Here is an 11,874-nt window from a genome sequence, read left to right on the forward strand (position 1 = left end):
TCTCTCTCTTTTGCGGTACCAGGGATTGAACTCACGATCCTGCGCTTGCCAGGCAAACACTTATTCTACAAAGCTACCTCCCCAGCCCTCTATGTGTCTCTTAAAGTGTGGTTTGCAGATAAGCTACACCAGGTTCATCCTGGACCCCTCTACTGAACTTTCATCTTGTGGATGAGGCATGGGATTTTTAATACATTTCCTGATGATTCTTACATACAGAAATATTTGTGAGATACTTTTCTACAGCAGTATTATTAGGACCTTGCTTTAAATGTCATGTAATATAATGTTGACTGCTTTAGTTTACTGGAATATTTGCTTATGGTCTAGTAAACTAGAACTAGCTGACTTACATTGGACTTGATTCGTGGCACTGTAGCCAGTCTATAGGAATATATGTATCGGTCTAGCTTCTGCACACCCAAGATGCGTCCAGAGGGCAGGGCGCAGTGAATGTGGCTGCTGATGTGGGCTCCTGCTCCACCCACCCGCGGTCTGCCCACTCCTTCCTGCCATCAGTGTGCTGGGGTTTCCTCTCTAAGAGAAAGTCCTGGAACCTATTTCTTGCCACTCTCCTGGGTCACTTCCCTGGGTCATGTTTGCCCTTCAACCCATCTGTTTCTTTCCCAAGAGGCCCGGTGCTGTCTGGCAATTCGGGGGCAAGTGCTCTCTCCAGAGGTGGTACTGGGGCCTCAACCTCACACCCTTGTGAGGGCGACCACAAGGAGGGTGAGCGGGGGTGCAGGACAAGTAGCCAGCGGCCCCACAGTCTTGTCTGTGCCTTTTGCGGCTTGGCCTGGCCTCCCACTGGGGTGGGGGCCGGAGCAGTGCTGCTGGCCAGGGCTGGGTGCCAGGGCCCTCCCTCCCTCCCTCCCTCCCTCCCTCCCTCCCTCCCTCCACAGCAGGTGGGGAAGCAGTCCTGGGGGCCCTTGGGCCTCGTCCTTTGGGGACTGGCGGAGAGGCACGGCTGGCAGCCTGGGCGTGCAGATCCCCTCCCGAAGCACCAGGCAGTGCTGCCTGGAGGACGGATGAAGCTGGCCGCAATGTCTGCCAGTGGCCAGCGTGAGGGCCCAGGGATGCGCGGGACGGCCTCAGACTGCCGAATGCCCTGGCGTCCTCTGACCTGCACACCCCGCGGGCTCTGCCCAGGCAAGTCTGTAGCCCCTGTTCCTGCATCGGTGTCCACACACACACACACACACACACACACACACACACACACACGGCGTGCAGGGCCAGGCGTCCCTTGCATGAGCCTATCCAGAACATGTCCTTATTAGGGGCTTTGGGCTGGGGAGTGTTTCCTGTGCTGCTGCTGATCTGTGGAAGTTAAATATTTAGAATCCTTCCGAATCAAGCAGTCTTGCCAGGACGCCCACTAGGCCTTCTCTCTACTTGGGACAGGTTCCCAAGGCATGGGACTTGGGCCCTGTGGGGCACACAGGCCTGGCACTGCTGTCTTCGGGAGCATGTGCTGGCCCTTAGTCTCATGCTGCTGGGTCCTCCCCTCTTGCCTCAATTATGGATAATGGTTCCAGCTTTGATTTCCATAGTTTTTTCAGGTCCTGGGAGAAGGTTGAAAGTAAATGGAAAATGCCAGAATTTCCCATCATGCCCAGTCCATGTGCAGAATACCAGGAAAATGTCGCAGTCGTGTGAAGACCTTTGGGGCTGCTCCTGGTGAGGGGAGCTTTGCCTTGGAAGGCCCACTTCACACGCCCCTGCCCCAGCAGGTAGCCTCTGAGCCCTCCTCACCTTCCATGGTCCCTCAGCTCCAGGCTGCGTCTGTACAGGAGGTTTGGTATTAAGGCCAGCATGGATCCTAACACTGCTGTGGCCATGGAAACTGGGATGTGGCAAGTGTGGTCCCTGGGGCCCAGACTGTGTTTGGCTTTTGGCCACAGCTGACCCACCCTACCCATCTCTTTCTTAGTGCTGGGATCCTGGAAGAGTGTAACTGGCAGGGCCCTGGGGTTGAGCATTGGACAGTGACCTGCTTTCATCACCAGTTGCGGCAGAGCCTCTGTTAACCCCTCTCTGCAGGAGTCCCCTGGTTCCTGCCTTATTGGTTGATAGGCTGAATGGAAAGACATGTTCATGGGCTGGCCAACAAGACCTGGTGGCTGCAGAGGGCTGAGCTAAGAGGATGAGGCCAAGCCGAGTGACCTTTCTGGACCCTGTGTCCTCACCAGCGAACATCTTTGGACTTAAGTTTGCAGCTGACCATGAAGAAATAAATGTCGCATAGAGGCAGAGCCTTGACACTGTGAATGGCACTTTGTTCTTTCATTGAAAGTGGACATGGGGATGATTTTATTCAGTTAGTAAGCTTCAAGGTCTCCCTCCCCTAGCTTGCCTGCCATTTCTAGCAAATCAAAATATAAAGATGCATTTCATTTTATTTTAGTTTTTGCTTTCTTTGATCATTTCCTTTAACTGTTATGCAATTAAAAAGAAAACCACAACAGATTCCATGACTGATGAAGACAACATGCATAAAAATTAAGTACTGTAATCAACTTCAAGAAAAAAATGACAAACCCACATGGAGAAATCTGTGACAAATGAAAATGCATACATTTTCAGCATTATCTGGGTGGCTGCTAGAAATATAGATTATCAGTCCCAAGCAGAGCTGCTGATCAGAGGGCTAAACATGAAGGGCTGTGGTTGCTGCCTCCAAAACCCCCCTCGAGGGCCTGCTGCCACAGGGGTCTCCTGCTGGGATCCTCCTGGGACACGCTGTTTTGGCCATGTGAATTAGCATGGTTGGTCATCAATAGTTACCAAAGGTCTGACAGCTCTTTGGGAAAGAAGTGAAAGTCAGCCATCCCAGAATGCACATGAATCTTCACCCAAGGGCTGCAAGGCCATGTGGGCAGCTCTGCCCAGGGTTCCTAAGAACAGCCTCTGCCCTGCTACCCACTGCCCTTCCTGCTGCAGCGGTCTGCAGGTCCCCTGGCCAATACTGGTCCACCTCAGCCCTGCACAAGGAACCAAGAATTCAGGGCAGTAGGGAGCTGTGGCCTGAGGCTGGTGCAGGGTAGCACTCACCACAGACCTGGGGTCTCCGTCCAGACACTCGAGAAGAAGAAGACAGGAAGAAGGCTTACAGCAGGGAGGAGTCCCTGGAGCTTCTGGCTGGGGGCTGCTGGCTGGCAGGAACCGTCAAGCTTGGTCTTCAACACACAGCATGCTCTGGTCTTCACACTGATCTCCAACTGTGTGAGTTGCTCTTGCCCCTGCATCCCCAGCTGCCTCACCGCTGGCCACCGCAGTCTTCCTAGTAAAGTTGACATTGGTTTTGAGTGCCAGGCTTGTGGTGTTTGCTCTTTAAACCAACATTTATTATTGTTTGATTTTTTCCTATTTTAAAATTAACTAATTCTACTTGTAGAAAATGTGTAAATACATGTAGAAAAGAAGCCATGCGCGCCTGACCTCTGGACCGCTGAGCCGGAGACCGCGGACCTGTGGTCAGCTCTGGCAGGCAGCTCTTGCCCTTTCTCTGAGGTGGGCTGGAGCTTTCCTCAGCTGCTCCGACTCAGTCACCTGTCTAGCACAGCAGGGAGGCCATCCAGCTCCACAGAAGTCCCTAGATTATGAGGAGGATCCCCAGTGTAATCTCCACTCTTGTCTAGAACACAGTGCTTTCCAGAAGTGGACCCGAGGGCACACGCTATGTATTGCTTTGGGCGTGGGATGCTTAGAAACACAGGATCCTCTCCAGATGCACAACGCTTCTCAAGCCTGCCTTACAGCGGGAGTCCAACCTTCAGCATCCGCTGGCTGGGATGGCTTACCCAGGATAAAAATAGCTTACATTTTATAAACCACAATTCCATATGTATTCATCTAAAATTAATAATAGAAAAAGAAGCCCATTGTCAAGGCTGGTCTGCAGCACAGGCAATTCTTCTTACTTATTTAGTATAGTGACTGGGGTAACTGCACATCAGTGCCTGGACACCTGCACAGGGAGCCCTCCGCCCTCCGAGCTGCAGGGCCCGCACTCTGGTGTGGGCCCTGTGCTAAGTTATCTGTAGGCTTTGATCTTGGTTACTAAAGTGCATGCCGCTATATTACCTGGGTGTTGTGGCCTCAGACTGGACGTGGTCACCCTTGTCCTTTGGGAGATCATCTTATGGTCTTAATTGGGTCCTGTATCTAAGAACACACTACCAGAGTCTGTACATCACAGGCATTACGATGGATGAGCCAGAGTGTCAACCTGACAGGTGACTGATCAGACACTCTGAATCCACTGGCGCTCACAGTCACATTTGCTGTGGGGACGTGGGGCCCTCTGGAGGAGGGTCCCCGGAGCACGACTGTCGAGGGTAGATCCGTTGTGGGCACCAGTGTGCTGTGCTCTGCTTCCTGTGGCCTGCCAAAAGGGCATCTGTGCTCCAGCATGCTTTTTTGCTCTGATACCCCTACCTTGGAGCCCAGTGACTATGGACTGCTACCTCTGAAGCCCTAAGCCAAGTAAACCTCACCTCCTTTACCCTGAAAATTTTGAGTATTTTGTCCTAATGGTGGAAAAACTAATGCATATTGAGTTATTGCACTACCCCAAAACACGCACATAGGGATGTAGGAACCTCTAGGTCTGGCCTAGGCTTGGCCTGGGTCAGCACCTTGCCTTGGAACTCCCTGCAGCCCCGTGTCTTCACACTTGGCTCAGCACCTCATCCCTGGTGTGGTGGACCCCGCTGCTCCTGGAACACATGCCTTGGTAGTTTACACATGCCAGAGGCAAAGGCCATCTGCCAGAGAGGGACACAGGCACATCTGCTGGCATCATCAGGCAGATTGCTTGAGAGGAACCAGCAAGCACTGGATCCATATGAAGATGACTAGAGAAGTTGGCATTGCTTGTGGGGTAAGCACACCAACGGTTATTCTTCCACAGCTTAAGCAGAGCTCCAGAAAGCCAGTGTATGCGTGGCAGTGATGGACACCAGCTTGCCTGTGCTGCAGACCAGCCTTGACAATGGGCTTACCTGCTAGAGCTAGGTTCCATCAGGCAAGCAGGAGAACCTGGCCTCAGGGCTGCTGCAGACCCTGTGGTGGAGGGACAGAGGACATGCACGCAGAATGCTTGTTCCTAGACATAAGAGTGCAATTATTCTGACGGAACAGCTGAAAGGGGGGCTAGACGGCTCTCTTCTAGCACCTTGGGGACAAGCACCATGCAGGATACGGACTGAGGAAGCAACACTGTCCCAGCTTTCCAAGTTGTGGTCACAACAGTCATTGGAACTTGGCAGGGGCCTACAATGGTAAACAAGCTGGTCCATGCACGTCAGAGCCACGCGCAGGCTGTGAAAACCAGAGACCCAGGCCAGCCAAGCAGGGTGAGAGCTCAGGGGCTCGAGGAGCTCGGCAGGCTACCAGGGTTTTCTCAGGGGGACAAAGGAGAGCCGGGAGTGTGGGTGGCCTCCAGGACCTCGTGTGTGACCGAGCTGCGTGTGCTAGAGAGGCTCCTGGGTTCCGCCTGGCGAGGCTCCTGGGTTCCGCCTGGCGGTGCAGTGCACAGCATTTGCTCAAGACCTCTCGCGGGGGGCCTGAAGGGCTCAGATGGATTCCAGGGCTCTCACTCCCACTTTCCAATGAGAACCTTGTTTTGCCAGTAGAGTCCACACTTCCAGGTCTAGAAGCTTAATAACCAAAAATAATCATCTCTTGGTGATGCCTGCTGGTGCCATGGCCCTGTTCTTACACCACAGCTTCTGGAAGACCTCCGCGTCTAACGCAGAATGTACAATCGGGAAGAGCAGAGAAGGAGCAGGCATCCTCCGATATCCCCAGGCAGCTGACAGCATGTGTCTGTTTCTCATGGGATCTGAGGCACTGTCCACGGCGGAACACACCAGAACAGAGAAGAAATATGTTGCCAATCAAAACACAATGGATGCGTTCTCACTTTTAGGATTCCCGTCTTATGCTTATTAGAAGAACTTTTCAAGACTTGTTTAGAAATTGATTTTGCTCATTGAAAGCACCTGAATGTCTATTGAGTGAGATGCCCAGGCAGCAGCACCTCCTGAAATGCTCTGGTAGATCGCCACGGCCCCCCAGAGGGCACAAAAGGCTGTCACCCCAGATGCCTCTCGGGCCCTCACAGTAGAAGTGGAGGCGCCAGTCACTTGACCTTGATCATGATACACTGCGCTGTCCTTCAGGATTCGTGCAAGCGGGCCATGCACTATGTGCCCCATCTGCCTTTCTGTGATCAACACAGTGGATCTGAGTTTTCTCTCCGAGGTTCCGTGTGCTCCCCATGATTCTGTTCTGCAATCTGTAGGCACACTGCTATAGTGCATCCATGTGACACGATTTCTGCATTTTTTAAATCAAGTTGGAAGCTGTATAAAGACCCTGCATACATTCTTGTAGTAGTCAGTTTCTGAAAGTGTGTTTTTCCTACTCTTGTGTAAATACGTGAGAGGTGATTCCACTCTCATGGATGGAGCACCACCAGGGAAAGGCCAGTTTATGTACAACTTGCCAAGATTTGATGTCTTCATTTTTAATTTAAGACATCAGCAGGTTGGTAGTGATGTGGCACTGTGACTTTAATTTGCATGTCATGATTTTGAATATTTTTTTCAAGTGCTTATTGTTTAGTCATGTAGCTCTCATTTTGAAGCGTCTTTGAAACATTTTGATTAGATCTAGCTTGTGATGATTTATAGGAACTCCAAACCTCAGAATCTCTGTCAGATATCTGTATAAATATACATGTATATAATACCTATCCTAGGGGCCGGGGAGATGGCTCAGTAGAATGAGGGCTTGCTTGGCAAGCGCAAGGATCTGAATTCAATCCCCAGTTCTGAAAAAAAAAAAAAAAATCTATCCTGTCAAAATACGTAGACACACCAGAAAAAGAGAAACTTGCATGAACATTTTAACATTAAATTTATTAAGACATCATGAGATTAATACAAGGTACCACTGGCCTCTACAATTATCAGAGTGTGTAAAGGGTGGCCATCAGCTTCCACCTGCTTATTAGGATGGGAAACTGGTGCTTGGGTGACCGAGACTGCTGCACATGCATTTTCAGTGCTGCCCTGTGGGCTGGTAGCGTGGTGGGTTTTCTGCAACACCTGACCTCCTCTGAGGAGGAACGTGAGGGGCTCTCATGTGCAAGTGACACATCTGTCGAAGAAGTGTCATCCAATTTTTTTTTTTTTTTACTGAAGTGTGTATACAGTTTTTGGTGGCATCTGTGTATATGTCAGCTGTATGTGTTAGACATACATGTATGTCGTGCACACATAGACACAGATAGAGATATGTAGGTATGGCAATCTTGAAGCCTGTGGTCTGCCTGTATACCTTTTTATGTTTTGGTGAGTATTTTCCTCCAGTTTTACGAAGTTCAACTTATCAAATAGTCTGCTCAGAAGACCTTTGTCTGAGGCAGTATCACACTAGTATTCTCCTCTGGTTTCTTTTATAGCTTTAACAATATCAGATGTTATATTTTGACTTGATCTCAAATGTTTTTGTGTTGCATGTTAGGCCTTTCTCTTTGATTGGACTAGAGATACCTTACTGTTCTAGAATCATTTGTTGAGAAGATGTTTCCTTCTCAGTGAGTTATTTAAGTGCCTTACAAAATATATCTTTGAATCCACTTATAAAATCACTGTTCTTTTTCATTTATCTGTTTAGCAATCCTTATTTCACTAATAGACTGTGTGTGTCTATTATACAGCTCTATAATCACTTTTCAAACTTATCATGCTAGTCCTCCAATTTTATTCTTTTAAATGAGTGCTTTGACTTTCTAGGTTTTGTGTATTTGCATACAGATTTTAGAATATAAATGTCAATTTCTACTATTAACTTTCCTTGGACTTAAATGTTCTCTATTTCTCATCTCTTGTCATTTTAAATAGTCTCGATGAGACAGAAAAAGGCTGTTCTTTTCATCCCAGCTTTCTGACAGTTCTGCCACTTAAATAATGACCTAGTCTCTCTTAACTAAAAATGAAAAACTTCATTTTCTTTTCCAAAGACTAATAGTCTTACTGTCACTGGAAAATTTGCATTTAGGAGCAGTGCTTCTGAAACGCCTTGAGTTACTATCATTGGCAGTGTCCTAAGCAGTCCCTTCAACTTTCCAAGACCCTTTAGCCTTCTTCCTACATGTGCTCCTATTTTGTGCCAGTAGCGCCTCCTGGGTATTTCTAAGGCAGATTTGATACCGTCTTCTGTCCAGGCTGCTGTCGCAAAACGCTTGAATGGAGCGGCTTACGAGCAGCACCATCTTATTTCCCATAGCTGGAGGCTGGTAGCCAAGCCATTTGGAATCAGGCAGCGCCCCGTTGTCCGCTGCACAGTCGGCTCCTTCTGCTTGTGTCTTTACCTGGCAGAAGAAGCCAATGGGTTGCTGCTACCCTCTTTTCTGAGGATGCTAATGGAGCTGCACCCTAAAACCTCGTCACCAAGGCTCCACGTCTCAACAGTATCATCTTAGAGGTGAAGATTTTGATATGACTAATAGAGGGCAAGAATTCCACCTATAGAAGACTCCATTTGACAACTGCTTGCCGTGGTCTGTGTGTTAGGAATGAAGCCGGACGAGCAGGTTGGGTCTAAATAGTGATTCTTCTCTTTCATCCAATCTTGTCTCATGCTCTTCATCTCACACTTTGAAGCCTCAGAAGGCTTGGAAAAATTACTGTGAAGTTATATAAAATTCTTTTACATAGAAAATTGTTTGCTTAATTTGCTTTTTATATGCAGAAAAATTAGGGGGATAGGTGTGCACGGAAAGCAGAATGCAGTACAGAAGTTAGATGTGAATAAAGGCAGATGCATTGGATACTGGACTGAAGGTGCGCTCATTTCAGAATGCAATACTTTTAGGGTAACGGGTGAGCTCACCGCGCTAATTTCTGAAGCACTGGTAAGGCGTGGACTTGTACTGAATAAGAAGCTTAGGTGATTCATCAAGAACCCTGGTGTGCTGGAAGAGCACACCCCGCCCACCGCGTGGCACTTGCAGAGGAAGGAGCGGAGCCCCCAGCGGGGACGGCAGCGTGCGGGGCCCTCTGCCGGGCAGCCGCCTTCCAGAGGCTGATAGCAGGCCCTCGTCCTGGACTCTGGCCCGGGGAAGCCTTGTGAAGCCCTGAGAGCCCAGAACAGGCAAGAGCAGGCAAGAGCAGTGCAGCAGGACACACGGAAGCCAAAACAAGGCGGTGCAGGTCCTAAAGGGCCCAGCCTCAGTCCGGAAGTGCAGTGCACGCACGGGAGGGCCAGTCACACTTGCTGTGATTCTGCTTTCTAAACTTTCTTAAGATTCTGCTCCCGTGGGAAGGCGAAGTAGCACTCCAGCTGGCAGCGCAAAGCTCTCGAGGCAGTGAGCGAACACGGAGCCTGTGGCGGCTGCCTTCTCCTTGTGGAGGTGACACACGAGAAGACGGTCTCTCACAAGCCAGTCAGGCACTCAGCACAGCACAGCGCAAAAGCAGACGCTTGGCTCCATGGACGCGATTACAGACGCAGAACAGCCCTGGGCATCTTCAACCGGCTGAAGCGCGCTCTGCAGGAGAGATGGCCGCGCTAGCGCGGGGTGCCGGGAAAGCTGAGCATCCACCCGCAGAAGAGTGAATCCAGGCCTACGTCTCCAGCCCTGCACAAAACCAAACAAATGGATCAAGATCTAGATATAAAAACAGGAACATTGGACTGGGTCTATAGCTTGGTGGCACAAGTGCCCGCCAGGCAAGCGCAAGGTCCTGAGTTAGATTCATTCACAGGACAAAAAAAAAAAAAAAAACAACCTAAAAATGAACATGGAATTTATGAAAGATAAAAATAGGTCAAACTCTGAAACCATAGGCACAGGCTATGACTTTTTTTTTTGAACCAGGGATTGAACTCAGGACCTTGCACTTCCCGGGAAGGCACTTACACTGCTGAGCTCTCTCCCCAGCCAGGATAGGACTTTCTGAACAGAATCCAAATTGCATAGTAAAACCCAGGAATGAACAAATGAGATTACATAAAATGTAAAAGCTTCTGCACAGCAAGTAAACAATCAATAGAATGAAAAGATAACCTACAGGATAAGAAGAAAATTTTGCCAGCAACTCCTCAGACCAAAGATTAATATCTAGAATAAAGAACTTAAAACTCAGGCTCCTAAAAGTAAGTGGCCCAGTCAAAAAAGTTGGCAGCCTAAGTGCATATACTTCTTGAAGAAGAGGTGCCAGTGGCCAGCAAGCTTCGGCCATCCTCGTCCTTAGGGACATGCAAATCGGAGCAGCACTTGGGAGTCTGTCTTACTCCAGAAGCAACGACCACTGTCAAGAACTCAAAATCCAACCCACACTGGCAAGATCGGCATGGGTGGGGGGTGGGGAGAGCCTGGGAGGGAGGCCTTCCGCCTTCTTGGTGGGAGTGGAAGCTAGTGCAACCACTGTGGAAAGTCTTCAAAAAAAACCTAAGCATAGGAATTCCTTTGACCTAGCTATCCCTTTTCTGGGTCTCTTTTCGAAAGAGTTAAAGACATCATATTTAGTGTTATATTCACACCCGTGTTTGCGGTAGTGCAACTTACAATATCTTAGTCTTGGAAGTGTCCTGAATGCCCATCCGTAGATGCATGCTAGAGAAAATGAAGTATGTGTACACAATGGAGTACTAGTTGGCCATGGAGAAGGGTAAGTTAGAGTCCTTTGTAGGAAAATGGATGCTCCTCAAGTCCATAACATGAAGTGAAACAAGTCAAACCCAGGGTAATATTGCATGTTTTTTCTTATAAGACATACCCAAAGCATAAAGACTTTAAAAGGACAAAATAAGAGATAATAGCTGGAAACAGGGAGACAGACTTTGTGAAGCAAGGGAGGGTATCGGGGAAGGGAAGGGTGGGAGGGCAGGGCAGGGCAGGGCAGTGAGAAGGGCCAAGAGTCAGTGTGCACACACACCATTTCCTCAGGGGAATGCATTCACTGTGTATTACAAATACCCACAGATAGAAGCTTGAGGAGACAGAATGGGGGGACTGGCGCTGCTTCCTGTGCAGCCTCCCTGGACACCAGCTCAGGGCATCCAGGCCCCTGCACGTGGCATGGCGGTCACGGGAGGCCTTTGATCTTTTGAGTTCCCAGGTACATGGGCATGGTTTGAGCTCATCCACCTTCCTTTTGGTGGTCAGACGACTTAGACAGGTGGTCGGACATGTGCAGTCACTGACATGTGCTAGGTGAAGACATGAACCAGTTCTTTTTAAGCAGGCATTCTACCAACTTGACAGAGGCAGCTTTGTAAAAATAACAATTTGTATATGGTCAGAAACTTGAAATCTATGGAGCTAAGCTGGAATCGGAATGTGTTACTAGTCTGATACTTAAAGAGAAAATGTGGTGTAAAAACTTGTCACTTGTGTGCCAGTTGCAGGTCAGTTTTGCTTCCTGTGGGACAAGAGTCAACATCGACAGCTCTCAGGGTAGAAAATAGGACAGAGATGCTTAGAACCAAGAAGTGTAAACTTGGACAGAATGGGCCATGAGGCCCACCTGTGCTACAGGACTGGCCTGTGTCCTGCCGGCTCAGGACACCCTCAGGCGCACCCAGGAAATGATGCCGAGAACAGGAGCAGCTGGCTGTCACTTGCTAAGTCAGTAGTTGGGGACAATGTGTGCCGTGCACTGAACTAAAAGCTGGTGCTTTTGAAAACTACTGAGACTTGGTAGTAGGACACGCTACGTACGTGCGCTATGTAGGAGCATGGCGTTCAAAAGGTGAAGAGATGAGTGTGGGGCTGCTAGTCGGGAAAACTGCAGACCCTCTAGGTGAGCTTTCACGGCCCACAGAAATTGGTGTCCATTTGAAGTTTAATTATAT

At 49.1% G+C, this 11,874-nt stretch overlaps 1 protein-coding gene across 1 annotated transcript in view; it reads left to right on the forward strand.

Annotated features, from left to right (window-relative positions):
- The window catches only part of Smoc2 (SPARC related modular calcium binding 2), a 140,748-nt gene that overhangs the window by 87,308 nt on the left and 41,566 nt on the right, over nt 1–11,874 (forward strand). The window lies entirely within an intron of this gene.

This window comes from Octodon degus, unplaced genomic scaffold (genome assembly GCF_000260255.1).
Source record: "Octodon degus isolate 3935 unplaced genomic scaffold, OctDeg1.0 scaffold00022, whole genome shotgun sequence".
Lineage (NCBI taxonomy): Eukaryota > Metazoa > Chordata > Mammalia > Rodentia > Octodontidae > Octodon > Octodon degus.